At 40.5% G+C, this 21,631-nt stretch overlaps 1 pseudogene; it reads left to right on the top strand.

The window, feature by feature from the left end:
* The first annotated feature begins 772 nt into the window (after nucleotides 1-772).
* Nucleotides 773-1,529, top strand: LOC127137990 (protein DMR6-LIKE OXYGENASE 2-like; annotated as a pseudogene).
* Nucleotides 1,530-21,631: the final 20,102 nt, after the last annotated feature.

Raw genomic sequence — 21,631 nt, 5'->3', positions numbered from 1 at the left:
TGATCCAAGCTTCAAATGAAAAAGTGGTCAACATGAAAGTTGTTACTATTGATCTAACCTTTCTAAAAAGTCCAAAATCATCTCATTTGGACAAAGTATGAGGCACGTGCGCATGGGTTAAAGTTGAAAGACCAATTGGATAATTTCAAGTTCCACTTTTCATACACGAATGCATGGCTTGACAACATGATTTCAGCATGGCTTACACTCAATTTTGGACCTAAGTGAATCACTTAATGGGCCTATCACACGCCCATGCAAGCATGGAAGAGATATTTTCAAACTTTTGCCAAAAATGTAAGTGTGCAATTATCAATCTCATGGCCTATAAATAAGACATATCTTGCTCAGAAATGAGGACCTCATGCCCAAGCTTTGATTCAGCAACCCCTAACCCTCACCATTAAAGGATAAGCTTGAAGATTTTCTTTGAAAATCGAGTTTCAAATCTCCAACTGTTTTGAGATTGAAACTCCAAGAGTTCATCCCTTTCCTTGATCCATTTCTATTCCATCAAGCATCTTAAGCAAGGCCAAGCATAATTGAAAGCAAGATCGTGCCAATCTGAAGCTCCATTGAAATGCTTTCTAAAATAAAATAAAAAATTCATTAAATATGACATCACAAATGTGATGATAAATAATGACATAAGCAATGATGATCCAATAAACAACAAACATCACCGATGAAACTTGTTTACAAATAGTCACAAGCTCTTGTCTTGCTTCATCAATCAATTGTCACAAATCCTAGAAACTTTGTTTACAATAATATGGCCACAACAATGAAGCCTTTAGTAACAGACCTTGCTTCCACCTTAAATCATGTCCCTTCAAATTTCATCAGACCCATTGGTGACCGTCCAGATCTTCAACTCCTATCATCCACTAATGATTCCATTCCCATCATTGATCTTTAAGGCTTAGATTCTTCAAATCGTTCTGAAATCATCCAAAAAATTGCTCATGCTTGTCAAAACTATGGATTTTTTCAAGTATAGTACATCTTAATCTTATCAACTTCTTATTTTCTTACGAGTACTATAATAATTTTGAATATTTTAGTTTAGATTATAGTCACACATACAACATTATTTATCAATGTGATATGATCAAGATTTGCAGTCTATAATGAATACAAATATTCACGCTATCAATAACTGTGTAATTGTGTTATAATGGACGAGTTTAAATATTCACGCAATTAAATTTTTTTTTTGACTGTTTATTTAAATGTTTTTTTAGATTGTGAATCATGGGGTTCTAGAGAAGGTGGTAGGTGACATGATGAATGTGTCAAAAGAGTACTTTAATATGTTGGAGAATGAGAGGATGAAGAGTTACTCTGAAGATCCATTGAAGTCGACAAGACTTTCAACGAGTTTTAATGTAAAGACGGAGAAAGTTTCAAATTGGAGAGACTTTTTGAGACTTCATTGCCATCCTCTTGAAGATTATGTTCATGAATGGCCTGCAAACTCTCCTTCTTTCAGGTTCAAAAATATACAACTATTCATTTTTCTTATTTAAATATATGATAAAGAAGTTTCAATTTATTTTACACTAGAATACATATTAAGTTTTTAATGGATACAAAATAACATTTTTGCCATTTAACTTATTTATTGTGATAAAATCAAACTATGCATTTCTAATTAGATAATTAGATGGTTGAATTCTATTCATATTGAATTGCTTACCATTTGATTGAGATAAGACAATTCATATTAATTTTTTTCGTTTTTATTAAATATAAAAATATAAATGATTGAATTTAAAACTCGATCATTTTTTTTAAATAATCAATTTTTAAAAAAATAATTCAAAAATAACCCTAATTTCAAAAAAATACAAAAATGGACACTTTTGTGCCCTAACTAACACATGGGCGCCACTCTAGATGGCGCCTACCCTTAAGTGGAGGGCAAGTCGCCACTAGGAGTGGCGCCTACACCTTATTTTAAATTATTTTTTTGCTTTTTTTTTAATTTTTTTAAATTTTTTTAGTTATTTTAAATCTTTTTTAACTTATTTTAAATTTATTAATTTATATTTATTATAAATTATATTAATTTATATTAATACATATATATATAAATAATATTATTTACAAGGTATATATATATATATATATATATATATATATATTTATATATAAATTTATATATATTAATTTAATTTATAACTAAATAATATTATTTATAAATTATTAAAATATATTAGTTTATATACATGTAAATAAATAATATTATGTATATATCTGTAAAATACACAAGATATATATATAAATATATATTAATTTATATATATTAATTTATATTAATAAACACAATATATTTATATTAAAATAATACACAAGACAAATATTATAAAGTTTAATTAAAATGCATTATTAATTTGGGATTTTTTACATATTATGCGGTCCCTGGTACGATCCGCACGGGGGAGGTCTAACTACTCGTCTAGATGGCTCACGTGGTGGTGGTGCTTCCCTATTCCCACCATTAGTCCTAACGCGTCCCCTTGCCCTTTGCTGTTGTGGTTGGGTCGAAGTCCCTTAAATACTGTAGGAAAGGCGGGTACCCTCTGCGCCCTCAAAGCTTTGTCTCGGTGGGACAAATTGACTCCTGTTGGGTGCGCCCTCGAAATGTGGCCTTTGGTAGTTGAGGGTTGAATCGGGTTGGCTAAAGAACAATATCTATTGTGGTGTGTAGTAGTCTTGTTGGTAATCCTCTTGTATACCTGTGTCGGGGCTAAGTGGAGGACTGGAAGAGCCCGGGACATCGTCATGATGGAAGTGTTGGGATTGGTGTTGATCGGGGGATTGAGTTTGTGGTAGGTGTTGGGACTGTTGATGGTGGTGGAAATGTTGAGGTTGGTGTTGGTAATCTTCATGATATTGGGGTTGAGTTTGTGGTATGTAGTGTTGATTTGGTTGGGGGGTGGACATGTGTTATGGTGGTTGTTGTTGGTAATACGGTGGTGGTGGTTGTTGTTGGTAATACGGTGGTGGTGTTTGTTGTTGGTAATATGGTGGTGGTTGTTGTTGTTGGTAATATTGTGGTGGTTGTTGTTGTTGGGAATATTGTGGTGGTTGTTGTTGTTGGAAATATGGTTGTTGCATTCGTGGATCGTCCAAATAGAACGGGTCAGACACAATCATTTCTGGATTTATATTTGCTCTATACCAATCCACATATTCCCTTGTCGGCTTCATTTTGTTGGGCGCCACCGGAAATTGTAGAACATAGTGGGCACGCTCTTTCCACATTTTACGGAACTCCTTTGCAAATGCCTTCCAATTTTGGGCATACCACTGGTGGCTGACTTTTTTAAGATGCCAAGGTTCCAAAGACATTGGGGGGCCTGGGATTTCTTGATGCATTCCGAATTGCAGTTTGACACGGTCACTTTGGTGCATCTCCACAGTGGTGAACCGCATGATAGCCGTTTTTGCTGTCCAAACAGCTGCGTCTTCGGGGTTGGGTTGATGTTCCAATCCCAAATATGGTCTCCGAATAAACTGCAAAGAAAAAAATAAATATGTTATTTATTGAGAATGCTTGATATTAATAAATTAGTTAGAAGATGAATGATTTAGTGGTAATACATCTTGTGCTCGAAGACGATCCAAGAGTTGACGATAAAATATTATTTTACTTTTCGGGGTAAGACTGTAATCTAGTCCAGTTGCAATGAACCTAAACAAAAAAAGATAAATAATATTATTTACAAATATTTATAGAATAAATATACAAAATGAAATAACATCATAAATTTACCTAGTTGCGTAGGGGAAGGAGTAGACGTTAGGATTTTCGGGGGCTAGCCTCGGCAATCTCCACCACCCCCATGTTTGGAGCAAAAAAGCACATCCAGAAAATGTACAGTGGTCATTTTGTGCATTTTTACACAAAGAGCTATATAGGAAAGCCAATACAGCAGAATCCCAACTATACGTGCTTATTCTATCTATGTCCTCGAGCAAACTCAAGTACATAAAGTTTATGCTATTTCCCGTGCCTTCGGGAAATAGCAAGTTCCCAAATAATAACATAATGTAAAACCTTGTTTTTATTATTTTTTCTTGTTCGGACGAATCCTCAGTCAAAATTATAGCGTCGTGGTAGAATTGGAGGCTCGATAGTTTAATACCCTGGCCCCTTGCTTTCGCAGATCCCTCACCCTCGACTAGATCTACGCCCAACATTTGAACACATAGTTCGTTGGGCTGTTGAACATTTCCAGTCACAGGCTTACCATCTATTCGAAGACCCAAAAGCATGTACACGTCCTCTAATGTGACAGTACATTCACCAGTTGGTAGGTGAAAAGTGTGTGTCTCTGGTCTCCAACGTTCACACAAAGCAAGAATAAATTTCACATCAATTGTGGCATTTACCACATGCATAACATGACCGAACCCCGCACGCTCTATGTAAGGTACGCACCATGGGTCTGGATAAGCCATAGGGTGTGAACGTTGACGAAATTTCTTGGGATCCTTTAAAAACAAACAATATAAACAATCATTAGTTTGGAGTTTTAAAAAATAAATTATAAACATACGAAAGAGGAAATGTTCAAGAAAAACTTACGAATGAGGCAATGTTCGCCCTAGTGCCTCTGTGTTCTTGGCCCATGGTAAGAAGAACATGATTGCAATGTAGAACGTAGGTTTGTTGATGAAAAGTTTCGCCGGTGTTCTCTAAAAAAAGTGTTAGTGGATGATGAAAATTTTCAAGAATGACCTGCTATTTATAACCGTATTCAAATAGTATGAATATGTAAAAAAATTGAATACGTGTAACGCATGCAAAGTTGGCTGAGAATCTCGCAGGCTAGGTGGAGCTGCATGCATGTCTTCACATAAGACACGTCTACTGCATGCATCAGTAGGTCAGGATAAGACATGAAGTCGCCACTCTAGGTGGATAATACATTGAAGTCTTGTCTTGTCTGAGAATCTTGCAGGCTAGGTGGAGCTGCATGCATGTAATAATTTTGACACATCTACTGCATGCATCAGTAGGTCAGGATAAGACATGAACTCGCCACTCTAGGTGGCGAATACATTGAAGTCTTGTCTTGTCTGAGAATCTTGCAGGCTAGGTGGATGTGGATAGGCATGCGTGAGAATCTTACAGGCCAGGTGGATATGACTTTGATGGATAGGCATGCGTGAGAATCTTGCAGGCCAGGTGGATATGACTTTGATGGATAGGCATGCGTGAGAATCTTGCAGGCTAGGTGGATAGGTTAGCATGCATTGGTACAGGTTAGGTTGCACTTGTCTTGTCTAGGGGAAGGCTTGGTGGATGTGTTGCATGCAAAAATGTGACACGTCTAACGCATGCATCACAATTGAATCCGTGTATCTAGGCATGCGTGAGAATCTTGCAGGCTAGGTGGATATGACTTTGATGGATAGGCATGCGTGAGAATCTTGCAGGCTAGGTGGATAGGTTAGCATGCATTGGTATAGGTTAGGTTGCACTTGTCTTGTCTAGGGGAAGGCTTGGTGGATGTGTTGCATGGAAAAATGTGACACGTCTAACGCATGCATCACAATTGAATCCGTGTATCTAGGCATGCGTGAGTATAAGTATTCACACAAATTTTCACACGGGTATTCACAAAATCTTCACAATATCTTCACATATTTCACACATATCTTCACATATCATGGAATCTTCATCACAATACAAAATCAAAGCTCACGTGAATGGTGAGACTTATGAATGTGATATGTCTGGCTTCCTATTTAGAAACACCGATTGCACTCGTTTTTGTCTAAATAGAGGAGCTGACTTCTCTTATCTGAAAAAAAAAGATTGAGTCCAAACTTAGACAACCTGTGTCCCAAATTTTTTATCAACAACCTTTTTTTTCCGAAAATAACTCAGTCAAGTTTTATAAGTCATTGATTCAAAATGACATGGAGGCACAATACATGTTTCGTAACCATGAGTATTCTGGTTACGATTATATAGTGTTGTACATTGTCTTGGAACAATTTCAACCAACTCAGAATATTCAGTCACAGGTTATTGATCCTGTGGTTGATGACGAACAAGATGTTGAACACCCCGTTGAAGACGATGTGGTTGATGATGCAGAAGACGTGGTTGATGACTTGGTGAACCGTGATTCCGAAGACGAAGACGAAGACCAAGTACAAATACCTATAGCGCAACGCTGCTCACCGCCTGCGCACTTCACAACCCTTAACTTGGGCGAGGATGAGCCCTCGTCAGATATGTTCTACCACCCATATATGAGGTCTGATGAGGAGTTAAAGAAGGGTGACCAATTTCGGACCAAGGAAGAGTGTCTGTTAGCAATAAAAAACTGGCACTTGAAAAACTGTGTTGACTACGATGTTAACAAATCAAACCCGGAAAGATACGTTATTTTATGCAAAAACCCGGAGTGTGGGTATAGGTTGATGGCATCGTACAAGAAGAAACATAATGCGTGGGTGATAGGGTCCATTTCTCAAGCTCACACTTGCGTCAACACAAACATGGCACATGATCATCGTAAACTTAGCCATGATATGATTTGCCATTCCATAATACCTCTTGTTGAAGCTGACCCGTCACTCAAGGTCAAAACTATTATCTCCCATTATGTTGCTGTTTTCAAATATACACCGTCGTACAGAAAGGCTTGGTTAGAGAAAACCAAGGCAATTGAACTGGTATACGGTAATTGGGAGAAATCATACAAACAACTTCCGCGCTACCTGGCTGAACTACATTTGTATTCACCGGGGACGGTTTCTATAATGGAGACCTTGCCAGCACAATCCCCCAACGGAACTCGTCTAGAAGGTAATGGAATATTCCATAGACTTTTCTGGGCATTCCGTCCCTGCATCATCGGTTTCACATTCTGCAAGCCGCTTATTCAAGTCGATGGAACTTGGCTGTATGGGAAATACAAAGGATCGTTACTGATGGCGGTCGCACAAGATGGAAATTCTAATATTTTCCCAATAGCCTTTGCATTGGTAGAAGGAGAAACGGCTGCTGCTTGGAGTTTCTTTCTTAAGAATCTCTGAACGCACGTGACTCCACAAGCTGGCATCTGTGTGATTTCTGACAGGCACGCTTCTATAGACAGTGCATACAATAATCCAACAAATGGTTGGCATGACCCCCTGTCTACACATGTCTACTGCATCAGGCATATTGCTCAAAATTTTGTGCGGGAGTTCAAAGATAAATTCTTGAAGCAAAATTTGATAAACGCGGGGTATGCATTAAACCAACCTGGATTCCAATACTACCGCTGGGAAATAGTGTTGGCAAATTCTGATGCAGGGAGGTGGATCGATAATATTGACAGAGCAAAGTGGACTAGGTCATACGACGATGGGGTGAGGTGGGGCCACATGACAACAAATCTTGTGGAATCAATGAACGACATCTTTAAGGGCATACGTAACCTCCTGGTAACTGCTTTGGTGAGTGCGACCTATTTCGGATGGCAACGTTGTTCGTAACAAGAGGCAAGCGCTGGCATGCAGTGTTACAGACGAGTAAAGTGTATAGTGATGCCTGCATGAAGTTTATGAGGCAGGAATCTGCCAAAGCCAGCAGCCATCGGGTTACGGAATTCGACCGTCATGGCCATGTTAGATGCCCAAAAGTGCTTATTTGAGCTATCAAATGTGGGCATCTTTCACTACTTTTTATTGCTAAAAGTGTTCGAAACCGCCTTTGCTTTAGATGAATTGCAATACAATGATAAACGATCTTGGTACCTTTAATTTGTGCATTATTGTGCAGGAATTAGGCATGAAATAATAGAAAATGAAGGCACAAGGAAGTTGGCAAAGGGACGAAGAAAAGAATGCATTCATCAGCATGCTCGCTAGGCGAGTGCTGTGGCAAAGTGTAGCAAAGTCAGCAAACTCGCTAGGCGAGCACCCAGCGAAGGAGGTAGCGAACGCTCCCAGACTTGGTCAAAAGCACAGCCAGCACTTACTCGCTAGGCGAGCACCTAGCGAGCTTCCAGCGAGCAATTCCAGTAGCAAAACCACCTAAACTCGCTGGAGCGAAGGTGGAAGCGTGGGCTTCGCCTAGCGAAGGTTTCTTCGCCTAGCGAACATGTGAAATCTGGACTTAGATATTTTCTGGGCGCAGGCACCTCAGGTGGCCTATTTTGGGGCTCGCTAGGCGAACCATTCTGCTCTCCTAGCGAGCATGACAGCTCAGACAGCAGTACTATAAGTAGCAGGGGCTACTTTTTGGAACCCATACTTTTGATACTTTTACTTAGCATTTTCTTAGATATTTTCCAGCATTGTTCTAGAGACATTTTGTAACCTAGAAACCCATTTTTCATCTTTGATCTTCTCTTAGCAATATTTTACAAAAAGAAGGTGGATTCCCATCCAATCTCGATTCTTCGACTCAGATGTTGATCAACCTTCTTCCGAAACTTGTTGACCAAGCTACCATGAAAATGAGTAGCTAAGTCCTTCATTTTGTCAAGGTTAGATGTAGAGGATCATTAGCTTTGTGTGTAAATGGGATGATCTTCATTTGTAAACTCTTTAATGATGAATATATGGTGAAAACTTTATTTTATTGATAACTCTTTGTGTTGGTTTATGATCGAGAGATGTTTACCAACTCTTTACCTAGGTTTTCATCCAATCTTGTTTGTTAGCTAGAGATAGTAATGAATGATTTTGTTCACCATAAAGTTGAACCAAAAAGTTGTCATTTTGATAGATTGTGTTAGAGATAAACAATGGATCAAAATGGGAAAACCCACAATGTGTGTTAGAGATAAACACATTGGGAGGACTTTGGGAAATAGTTTATCATCTAAAGGAGTTTATAAGTTTTGTTGATCGAACATATACATGCAAAGTGATCGTCGAACCCTAACTTTGACAATATTTCTCAAATAGAAAAACCAAAACTTTTACCGCATTTTCTTACACTTTTATGCAAGCTACCGTGACTAAAACCAAAACCCCCCTTGTTACTACTAGTTAAGAATTAAAACAACTATCGAACGGCGGCGATATCTCACAATCCCTGTGGAGACGATAACAAAAACCCGACACTTAAATCTACAATCAACAAATGGCGCCGTTGCCGGGGATTGTGAATTGATATTGCGAGCATCGCAATAGTTGCTTAATTTTTAGCTTTCGAATTTTTGACTTGTGCTTGTAATTTGTTTGGTTTAGTATGCAGCTTTTGTTTTATGCGAGGGCAGGGTCCTGAGGACGAACTTCTTTTTGATCCCGAGATCGAAAGAACCGCAAGGAGACTGAATAGCAGAACGAGACGAAGGAGGTAACAAGCTAGACAACGGCAAGAACAAGAAGAAAGTTCTTCTACAACACATCCACCACCTTTCACACCTATCATGGATCAACCACCACAACCACCGCCCATTTCCGCACCATGTGTCAACAGTCCAAGGAATACTGCTCAGTTTGCCAACCACACGGGAAGGCAAGCCGAGATGAAGACGGGAACTCTTAACTTTCTTTATGGAAGTCCATTCACCGGAATGGACCATGAAGATCCCTTTGCTTTTCTCACCAAATTTTATGAGATAGCATTGGCGGCCGGAGTTGATCAAGCTCAAGAGCTATCGTTGTTCAAAAGAATTTTTCCCCACGCTTTGCTCGGCAAAGCCAAAGATTGGTACTTGGATTAAACACCTGCGGTCATGACGGATTGGAATGTGTTGGAAGAGAAGTTCATCGAAAGATTTTTCTCCCACAACCGGTTCATGGAATCCAAGACGGCTATCTCCGTGTTTTCACAAGGGACCAACGAATCATTGAATGAGGCATGGGAAAGGTTTAAATCCATGCTTCGGAAATGCAAAGGGCATGGTTTTGATGAATTGACGCAAATCCACCTTTTCAAAAATGGCCTTCAACCAAATTGCAAGAATTTGTTGGATGCTACCTCGGGTGGTTCTTTGTTGTCTAAAAGCGCCGAAGAAGCTACAGATATCATTAACCGAATGGCTCTAAATGACCTCCAAAGTCAAAGTAGAGGCAACTCTTTAAAGAAACCGGGAGTGCTTGAACTTGGGACGAACGATGCTATTCTTGCCCAAAACAAACTCATTTCACAACAAGTTGAACTCTTAACTCAACAAATAAAAGAGTTGAGAGAACCTTCAAAAGCTAAACAAATATCTTGTTGTGAGCTTTGCAAACGTGAGCATGACACCGGGTTTTGTCCACCTCCCGGGTTCGAAGAAGTAAATAACATGGTGAACCAACGAGACTACCAACCAAGGCAATAACAACAACAACCGTATCAACCACATCCTCCAAATCAACAACAACACTTTCAAGGGAATCAAGGGTTCCAACCAAGGAGTAACTATTACCATAACCAAGGTTATGGGGGTGGTTCTTCTAGCCGTCAAAACCCTCCCCAAAATCCTTACCAACCTCAACAACCGCCGGCCGTGACTTCAAAGCTAGAAGAGACATTGACACAATTTATGCAAATATCGATGGCTAATCAAAAGAGCAATGATGCGGCAATCAAAAATCTCAAAACTCAAGTCGGTCAACTTGCTAAGCAACTAGCGGAACAACAACCCGGACCATCTTTTTCGGCGAACACGCAAACGAATCCTAAAGAGCATTGTAAAGCGATAACGACGAGAAGTGGAAGGGAGTTGATTAGTGAGAGTGAAAAGAGACATGAGAGTAAAAAAAAAGAGGATGAGAAAAATGATGAGGAGAAAATAATAGAGGATAGTATTGATGGTGAAGTTGGGGAGTGGAGTGAGGAAGAAGTTGAAAAGAATGAAAAAAATGGTGAAGTTGAAAATAAAGAAAGTGTGGAAATTGAGAAAAATAAGAGTGATGAAGTGATGGTGGAGGAAGTAGAAAAGAAAAGAGAGAGAAGTTCTAGAGTTGCTAAAGGAAATGAAGTAGTGAGCGCTACTCCAATCCAAAACCTTCCGTATCCACATGCTCCATCTAAAAGGGAGAATGAACGGCATTACGCCCGGTTCATGGATATTTTCAAACAACTGCAAGTGAACATTCCGTTTGCCGAAGCATTGGAGCAAATGCCTAAGTATGCAAAATTCATGAAAGACATACTTACTAAAAAGCGGAGGTATACGGAACCGGAGACAATTGTCCTAGATGCGAGTTGTAGTGCAATCATTCAACGGACGCTTCCGAAAAAAGAGGTTGATCCGGGACGAGTTACTTTGCCGATTAAAATTGGTGATGTCTATGTCGGAAAAGGACTAATTGATTTGGGGTCAAGCATTAATCTAATACCATTGTCTATTGTGAAGAGGCTTGGCAACATTGAAATGAAGGCCATCCGGATGACTTTGCAATTGGCCGATAAGTCGACTACCCATCCTCATGGGTTAGCCCAAGATGTATTGGTCAAAGTTGACAAATTTTTCTTCCCGGTTGATTTCATTGTGATTGATATGGAAGAGGATGATGATGCTCCGCTCATTCTTGGCCGACCGTTCATGAAAACCGCACGCATATGATGATAGACGTTGACGACGGTTTGATGAAGGTAAGGGTCCAAAATGAAGAAGTTACTTTTGATATATTCGAAGCCATGAAGCATTCAAAGGATAAAAGTGATAGCTTTCGCATTGATGTGATCGAAGAGGCAACTATTAAGGTTTCTAAACATATTCATGGGATAGACCCTATGGAGATAGCTCTTGATTGTCGCATCACGCGAAAAACCGGCGGGAAACAAAGAACAACAGAGCCGCCACCGTGCGTTATTTATCCCAAAAGAGGGAAAGGAAACGCTCGAAGTAAACCTAGGAAAGAACATGGTCTCGCGACCAAAGAGAATGGGTTCGGGAGTCGGTTATGCGAAGGGAAGGTATTAGCACCCCTACGCATCCGTAGTACTCTACGGGATCCACGCACAAAAGGAAGGATAAATGGTTGCTAAAACACTGCTCACACACACACACTGGCTGAAAGAGACACAAGAAAACAGACAAGAAACTGACTCGGCAGGACATCGTATCCTGGGCCTACTTAGTCTATCAGGCATAGACATCAGAGTCGAAGTAGTTCGGACTGGGAAACGACACATGCTCGCTAAGGTATCGCACCTTATGCATACGTATCTTCTCGGACGAGAGAAGAATCAGAGCATTCGTAGCTCGGCTGACACACACACAAACCAACACAAATAAAGGCAAACGTGGAGCCTGAATGCCAATCACTGGACTTACATCAGCATCCGCACCAAAACACACACAAAGAGGCAAACGTGGAGCCTGACTGCCAATCACTGGACTTACATCAGCATCCGAACCAAACACACGCACAAAGAGGCAAACGTGGAGCCTGACTGCCAATCACTGGACTTACATCAGCATCCGAACCAAACACACGCACACTGGAACCCAACTGCCACTCGATGGACTTACATCAGCTTCCAAGCACACAACAAGACAAAACAAAGACACAGGCGCCCGGAGAGATCTGCTCATCTCCTGCCTACGTACCTCATCTGGTATGAGGATCAGGGCGACGTAGTTCCCCTACAGAGGGAAAAAGGACTAGCCTAACCAGATAACAGAGGGAGACACAACTAGGGAGACTACGACTCGAGCCTAGATGTTATCATGCAAAATCATCCCTAAGTTAAGGTTTCTAGCTAACTGGCACAGGGAGCCAGCCTATCCTAATCATGACTTGCACAGGAAGCAAGCCACACACACACTTAACTTGCACAGGAAGCAAGCCAAGCAAAACCCTACTTGCACAGGCAGCAAGTCTAAACTAACCCTAACTTGCACAGGAAGCAAGTCAAACAAACATACAAGCACAGATAGCACACACTATACACAAGCAAGTGGCTCAAACAAGGGTTGGGTTTTAGTCGAGGGGTCATATCAACCTCAACAAACAAACCTCTGGAACTGGGTGAATGTGCTCTTAACCTTGCCATTGAGGGGCTAAGGTGAAGCAGATGAAAGGTGAGTGAAGATAAGACTTCACAGCTCTTATCCCTGGCCTGGGAGAGCTTAAGACAAGAATGTGTGGGTTCAGAAAGTGGGAACCCTTCTACACATTTAAAACTGACTCAATTGTACAATTGTACAAGATCTTGGGTTTTTATCTGTAATGCATCAACACAGTGGTGTGAGCAAAACAGAAGACACACTGAATAGCAGGGGATAGGTTGCTTATCCCTTGGGTTCTGCCAATTGCCTCTTCGCTTAGGAGGACTTTGACTCTATGCAAGGACAAAATTAAACATCCACAAACATCGCCTCTTAAGGAGGACTTCAGACAGTTGCCTGGCCAAGTAACAGGCCAGGTCTTCCAGACTACATGAAGATTAGAAGTATACCTCAATGCAAATTGCTTATACAAGCAAAGCAAAGCAAAAGTTCACAAGGAACTGAGCAACTAAAAGCACCTGAAACAGTCAAGCAGATGTTAGTATGCAACTTCAAAGCAAAGCAAAAAGAAACAGACATCAACAGTTAACCAGAAGCAAATGGATGTGCAAGGCATAAAGCTTAAGGCATGTGAGCCAAGCCACCTACAAAACAAACAAGTTAGACAATGATATTTAAGCAAGCTCAATCAAAAAGAATTGGTCTCATTGGTCATTTGTTGGTCAACCTGAAAACATGAGCTCAAAGGTGAGTAACAGGACCACTAGGACAAGCCTAGGGTCAAAAATGAATGAAAAAGTCAAAACAGCAAGCAATGCCCAATCAAAATCAAGTTCAAACATTTAAGAAACAAACCCAATTGGTTTCACATTCATATCAATTATCATCATCATTTCATGAACAAATTAGGTCAAAACATGGCATTTAGAAGCTCATAGAAGTCAACAGCAAGACTTAACTCAAAAGCAATCTCAAACATTTCCAAAAATCACCAAATAAATCATGATCAATCCTAACACATAGCATGGTAAGCATGTCAAATTTCATCCCATTTGGACAAGTGGAAGGCAGTCAATGAAAATCAGAAAATCAAAGCAATTTTGAACATGCTCAATGAAGTCAACCAAACATGCATCAACTTGAAAAATTCATAAATCAGAAATGGTGTATGATAAATGAATGGGACTAAAACCATGGCAAAGATGAGGATGTCTAGTTATCTCATGTAAAATTTCATGTCCATCTAATAAAGTATGAGAATTTCACAAATGAAATGGGAACATGTGTCACAAAAAGTCAACATTTGACTAGACAGGGGAGAAAATCTCAAACAATTAGGAAATGCCACAAATAATTCCAAGAAAATTCACATGTAAACTAGACATACAAGAGTAGGTTCATGCAAAAAATCAGATCAATTGGAGGTCAAGAAGCATGGTAACAAAAATCATGAAATTGCATATCAATGGTGTGACACAAATTGTCACACCCTACTTCAAAAAATCATAACTCTCAAACCACATAAGATAAATTCACAAACTCTACATCAAAATCACCATCAGTGTGTCTAGTTTAAGCACAAAAAATTTGGGAGCCATTAGATAAAGTATCACCATTTCACAAATGTTTTGGCAAAGTGTACAAAATGTGCATACATGTCACAAACCCTAATACCAATTAAAATCCATTGATCACAAAATTCTGGAAAAATTATTATAAAAAAGTAGAGATCATGATGAAGCTAATGCAAAAAATCCCATTAAAATTGGATCAAGCATGGTGGAGTTATGATTTTTACAAGATGAAGATCACAAATGAAATAAAAATTGAAAACACACATGGACTAATGGGACCAAGGGGCACGGCCATGGCATTTTTGTAATTAACGTGGCCACTTATCCAAACGGCCGCGTTTTGGTCCAGAAAATGAAATAATGTGATTGGTCATGGGGGCACGGGTACAGTAACACGGCCTGCAAAACAGAAAACCAAGGCAAACGCATTCTGGGCTGAAGCTTAGGGTTTTCAACAGTAATGTTCATCATCAATGATGAACAAAAATCCCAGAAATGGGAATCAAATATACCATCATGATCAGCAAACAACATACAGTCCAAATCCAACCGTGGTTTTCATTAAATCGAGCTGGACAATAAGAAACAAGCAAAAACAAGTTTGAATCACCAACATTCATTTCAACATAACTCAACCATTACTCAACCATTTTTCATGATGTAAAGCTTATTGGAATCAGCACATCAAGACCTACACTAAGCACATCATAGTTTTGTAAATAGTGGAAGTCGAAAACTCACCTAAGTTGAAGAACAGTCGTGGTACAGTGGTTTTTTGATGTTGTTGATTCGAAACAGATGAAGCAAGGCCCTCCAAATGATGATTGGTGAAGAAAGCTTGGTTCATGGATGCTTGCTCGTGCTTGAAATCCAATCTGCCATGGATGGTGTGTTTGAGAACAGTTGGACAAAGGCTCCTTCCAGTTGGAGAGAAATGGTTGCAATGTGCTCACAAGGTTGTTTGAATGATGTTTTAGGCAAGGCAATGCTCAGTTCTTTGAGAGTTTTGGACAGTTTTTTGGAAAAAATGCAAAAATGTGATTTTTGAGAATATCAGTTTTCTGTGTTGGTTTGCAGCTGCTAGTTAGGGGTTTCAATTGACAGAAAAATGATGTTAAAATCTGCTATCTTGTGGTACAAATCTCAATCCATGGAAATATGGGATAGAGTTGGTAAAAAATGTACTTTCTTTCAATTTTCAAGCAACTTGGCATGGGTGTATGTACTTGCACGAATTTGACTTTGTAACATGACCAAAACCAAATTTCTGAGCTATTTCAATTGGCCAAATGGTTAAAAGATGATTATTTTGAAAAGTCAAAATTCAACTCACTTGGAATTAAATAAGACAAGTTCAAAAATGCCATTTTGATTGGTGAAGTTTTGGTACATGAAAGTTACATTTTTGGAAAGAGGGGATCAAATGTGACTTGTAGGAAAAAACCCCACCAAAATTGGCCAAATGGTTTGAGAGATATGGCCTTTTGAAGTTCAAGAATTTTTGAAAATGAATTGATCATAACTTGCCAACCATACATGGGAATTGAGTGTTCTTGGACTTTTTGGAAATGGGAGACCAAGATCTTCAACTTTCATGTTGGGCAAAAATTCATTTGAAGCTTGTATCATGATGTAAGTTTGAGGATCAAGACTTTCCATTTTTGGTAAGTTTCAGTTACAGGTCCAGTTTCCATTTTTGGAAATTTCTGATCTGGCTTCAAATTCTTCCATGATGGTGTTTGACATGATATATGAAGACTATATGGACATGAATGAGACCTCTCAAACCAATTCCCATCATCAAATCACTGATTAAATGGACAGTTGACCAACAGTTGACTTTTAGGGTTTCTGACTGATTGTGCATTGACTGATGACTTCTGAACATCCAATCCTTGACCTAATCACTTCAAATGGACCCCCAAGTCATGTGGACATGTTGGACCAACCCTAGGGCCTTGGCTCCTTGAGAAATGCACTTGCTTGCTTGACTGACTGATCTCCTGACCAGTTTGACCTAATTCTCCTGATTGGCTTGCACTTGAGGCAAATGGGACAATGCAATGCTATGCAGTGGACCATGTTATGCTATGACCTAATATGAGAATGTATGTACAATGATAGGTGCAAATTTGAGGTGCTACATTGATGACTCCTTTGAAGTTTTCACAATTGAAGAAGAGCAAGCTCTTGATGAATGCCTAAGGGAACTTGATAGTCTAGAAGAGTTACATCCGTGGGAAGTTGAGGAGGAAGTATTGAAGAAGGAGGTTAATGAAGAAAAGTCGCCGATTGAATTGAAATTGTTACCTTCTACTTTGAAGTATGTATTCCTCGACGAGACCGAAGCAGAGCCGGTTATCATAAGCAATCTTTTAACAAAGAATGAAGAAGCCCGTTGATCAATGTGTTGAAAAAAAATCAAGAAGCCATGGGTTGGACTCTTTCCGATCTCAAAGGAATTAGTCCTTCCTATTGCATGCACAAGATCTTAATGGAAGAGGATTTTAAGCCGGTAGCTCAACCACAACGCCGCTTAAATCCTACTATGAAGGAAGTTGTTAGAAAGGAGGTTGTTAAGTTGTTGGATGCGGGAATGATTTACCCGATTTCGGATAGCCCATGGGTTAGTCCTGTACATGTGGTTCCGAAGAAAGGTAGCATTACCGTGATTCGGAATGAAAAAGATGAGTTGATCCTGACAAAAGTTGCAACGGGGTGGCGTATGTGCATTGATTATAGGCGGTTGAATACCGCAACTCGAAAAGATCACTTTCCACTCCCGTTCATGGATCAAATGCTAGAAAGACTTTCGGGGCAACAATACTATTGTTTCTTAGATGGCTATTCCGGGTATAACCAAATTGCGGTTGACCTGGCCGATCATGAAAAGACGGCTTTCACCTGTCCTTTTGGAATTTTCGCATACCGTAAAATGCCCTTTGGGTTGTGCAATGCACCGACGACTTTACAAAGATGTGTGCAAGCTATTTTTTCCGACCTTATCGAGAAAACAATGGAAGTCTTTATGGATGACTTCTCAGTATTTGGTGGTTCCTTTAGTCTATGCTTGGCAAACTTGGAAACGGTGCTTGAAAGATGTGTGAAGACAAACCTTGTTCTTAATTGGGAGAAGTGCCACTTCATGGTGACCGAGGGGATCGTGCTTGGGCATAAAGTCTCTTCAAGAGGGCTTGAAGTTGATCGTGCTAAAGTTGAAGTGATTGAAAAGTTACCTCCTCCGGTGAATGTGAAGGGAATCCGAAGCTTTCTGGGGCATGTCAGTTTCTATCGGCGCTTTATCAAAGACTTCTCAAAGGTAGCTAAGCCTTTGAGTAACTTGCTAGCTAAGGATCAGGTATTTCTTTTAACTGATGAATGTTTACAAGCTTTTGAGATTTTGAAAGAAAAATTGGTTACCGCTCCAATTATAGTCGCTCCAAATTGGAATTTAAAATTTGAGCTAATGTGTGATGCGAGCGACTATGCAATCGGAGCGGTATTAGGCCAAAGAAAAGAGAAAAATTTTCATGCGATACATTACACAAGTAAAGTTCTTAATGAGGCTCAAATTAACTATGCCACCACTGAAAAAGAATTACTTGCGATAGTGTATGCGCTTGAAAAGTTTAGGTCTTATCTTATAGGGTCCAAAGTCGTAGTGTATACCGACCACTCGGCGATTAAATATTTGCTCACCAAATCGGACTCGAAGCAAAGGCTCATCCGTTGGATCCTCTTGTTGCAAGAATTTGATGTTGAAATCAAAGACAAGAAAGGATCGGAACATTTGGTGGCTGATCATTTATCTCGCTTAGTTAATTTGGAGGTTACCGCTTCAGAGAAGGAAATCCGGGAAGAGTTTCCTGATGAAAAACTTTTCAAGATTCAAGTTAGGTCGTGGTTTGCAGACTTTGCGAACCACAAGGCTAGTGGTTTTGTGCCTCCCGACCTAACTTCGAACCAAAAAAGGAAGTTTCTCTCGGATGCCAAGTACTACGTATGGGATGACCCATACTTTTTTAAGTTGGGTAGTGATAACCTTTTAAGGAGATGTGTTATCAGCGATGAAACGCAGAGCATCCTTTGGCATTGTCACAACTCACCTTACGGCGGACACTATAATGGGGTAAGAACGGCCACTAAAGTCCTTCAGTCAGGATTTTATTGGCCCACTATTTTCAAAGACGCACATGCCCATGCGCAAAGTTGTGATAGTTGCCAGAGAAGCTGTGGGATTGGTAAGAGAGACGAGATGCCTCTCCAAAACATCCAAGAGGTTGAAGTATTTGATTGTTGGGGCATCGATTTTGTAGGACCATTCCCACCCTCTTATGGTAACGAGTATATGCTTGTCGCAGTTGATTACGTTTCTAAGTGGGTTGAGGCGATTGCCTCACCTCGGGCGGATGCGAAAACGGTAATAATTTTTTTGAAGAAAAACATATTTTCCCGTTTCGGAACCCCCCGAGTGTTGATTAGTGACGGAGGGTCACACTTTTGTAATGCACCGTTAGAAAGCATTTTAAAACATTACGGTGTATCACATAGAGTGGTGACTCCGTATCACCCACAGGTTAATGGTCAAACCGAAGTCTCTAATCGTGAGATTAAGAGAATTCTTGAGAAAACTGTGTCAAATTCGAAAAAAGAATGGTCACAAAAATTGGATGAAGCGTAATGGGCATACCGTACCGCCTTTAAAGCTCCAATTGGGCTCACTCCTTTTCAATTGGTGTTTGGTAAAACTTGCCATTTGCCGGTCGAATTGGAGCACAAAGCCTTGTGGGCTCTGAAATTTTTAAATTTTGATAAGGATGTGGCCGGTGAGAAAAGGAAAGTGCAACTGCTTGAGTTGGAAGAGATGTGCAATGCCGCATATCACTCGAGTTGGTTGTATAAAGAAAAGGTAAAAAAATATCATGACAAAAAGCTTCGAAAGAAGGAATTTGTGCCCGGACAGTTGGTCCTATTGTTCAATTCCAGGTTGAAGCTATTCCTTGGAAAATTGAAATCAAAATGGTCCGGGCCATTTCGGGTCAAAGAAGTCAAGGAATATGGAGCTATTGTCATTGAGGACATGGAAAAGAAAGAGAGTTGGACGGTAAATGGCCAACGTTTGAAGGTTTATCTCGGCGGTCATGTGGTTCGCGAGAGCTGTGCTATTTCCTTGGATGCTCCTCTGTGAGCATCGAACCGTCGAGCTTATCCGACGTTAAACAAGCGCTCGTTGGGAGGCACCCCAACATTGTAAGTATTTACCGCTTTTTGTTGTGTTGGTATTGGTGTTCAACTTGAAGAACCTTGCTGAAATGTGCATTGCATGCTGTTTTGAAAAAGCAAAATACTGTCATGCTCGCTAGCTGCTCGCTAGGCGAAGGCAGTAGCGAGCTGATTCGCTAGCTGCTCGCTAGGCGAAGCAGTAGCGAGTGCTGCATGGCAGAACTTATTTAATTCTCAGCAGGCCACTCTTTTGGGCCCAAAAAGCATTTTTAAGTGTTGTAGTCTGAACCAGAACTCACAATCACTCTCACATTCATTCTCACTCAAACCATAGCATTGCATTGCAAACCCAACCGTGCATTCCAAATTTCAATCGATCTCTCAAACCAAGTTTGCCCTTTCTCATTACTTTATGTTTCTAATTTGTAAAATTCTGAAGTATGTCACATTTAGGGTGAATTTGGTAGTGTGGGTATCATTAGGTTTTGCATGTGGGTTTACATTTGCATGTATCTTAGAACGATTCTTTGCATGATAAATCATTTTGTTTCTGAAAGGGATACCATGAGACTTAGGCTTTTCTGGAAATTGGTTGTTAAACATTGCAGAACCCAAAACCCGTAAGATTCGCTAGCATCTCGCTAGGCGAATCTGTGGCGAGCGTTCGCTGCCACTTCGCTAAGCGAACCTGTAGCAAAGCTTCGCTAGGTCCTCGCTAGGCGAAGCAGTAGCGACCATGACAGCAATTGGATTTTCTGTTTTGCTTTCTAATCTGTTTTGTGTTTGTGTTCTTTCTTCTCTATGTCTTTGCAGATGGCATCCAGATCCAGCATTTCGAAAAAAAGAAAGGTCGGGAGCACATCCCGTACGGTCCCCATTCAGTTCGACACCGACAAATTTGTCGGGGCAAAACAAGCCGCTCGCTATGTGGCTTTAGAAAAGAGAAAAATTTTGCCAGAAAAAAGGTTCATAATCAACCCCGAAGGCACCTACCGAACATTTGCTGGGTTGATTCATAGCAAGAAGTGGGACCGGTTGATATCTCCCCTTGAGCATTATGACATCGAGACAGTGCGTGAGTTCTACGCGAATGCACTACCTAACGACGACGAGCCGTTCACATGGACGATAAGAGTGTCCGACCGTACGGTTGCTTTCGATCGGGATACAATTAACCGTGTACTGGGTGAACCGCTCCATCTGGGGGAAAATGAGAGAGACACATACCATAGGGATTTGAGGCTTCACCGGGATACCGATTCTATTTCTGCCGCCCTATTATTTGAAGGGAAATCAGTTGAGTTGAACCCATCTGGGGTTCCGATGAGATACCATAGGGAGGACATGATTCCCATGGCTCAACTGATCCTTATGTTGGTTCTGACAAATATAAAACCCAAGTCTCACACTTCAACCGTGCCGATCCCAGTGGCACACTTGGTTCACTGCATTCTCACGAATATCCAGATTGATGTGGCGAGGATAATTGCTTTAGAGTTGAAGTCCGTGATTGAGAGCGGGCTAAAGTCGGGGGCACGAGTTAACTGTCCCCTTGCTTTCCCGTGTCTCATCATGGCATTGTGCCAACATTCAAGGGTGAAGCTACCCTCCCGGAGTCAAGTGAGGATCCCGCCAGCCATCGATGACAGATATGTGGCCAAGTACTGCAAACCGAAGAACTTAAGGAGTAGTTCAGCTGCTGATGTTACCGGGGCTTCTGATGGTCCTGGTACTTTTGCTCAGGGATCCGATCCTTTCTAGCAGGCTGTCTGCAACTATAATTGCGATTGGATGGCGGCAACTCAGTGCGCCATGCTCGATATGCACGATTCTATGCAGTTGTTGCAGTTGCAGGTGCGTGACCCCTCCAGTGAGCATTCAATGATGACACGTGAGCAGTTTCTGCAGCACGCTAGC

This window comes from Lathyrus oleraceus, chromosome 4, assembly GCF_024323335.1.
Source record: "Lathyrus oleraceus cultivar Zhongwan6 chromosome 4, CAAS_Psat_ZW6_1.0, whole genome shotgun sequence".
Lineage (NCBI taxonomy): Eukaryota > Viridiplantae > Streptophyta > Magnoliopsida > Fabales > Fabaceae > Lathyrus > Lathyrus oleraceus.
Note: the sequence above shows the minus strand (reverse complement) of the source record. Positions and strands in the feature narration are given on the sequence as shown.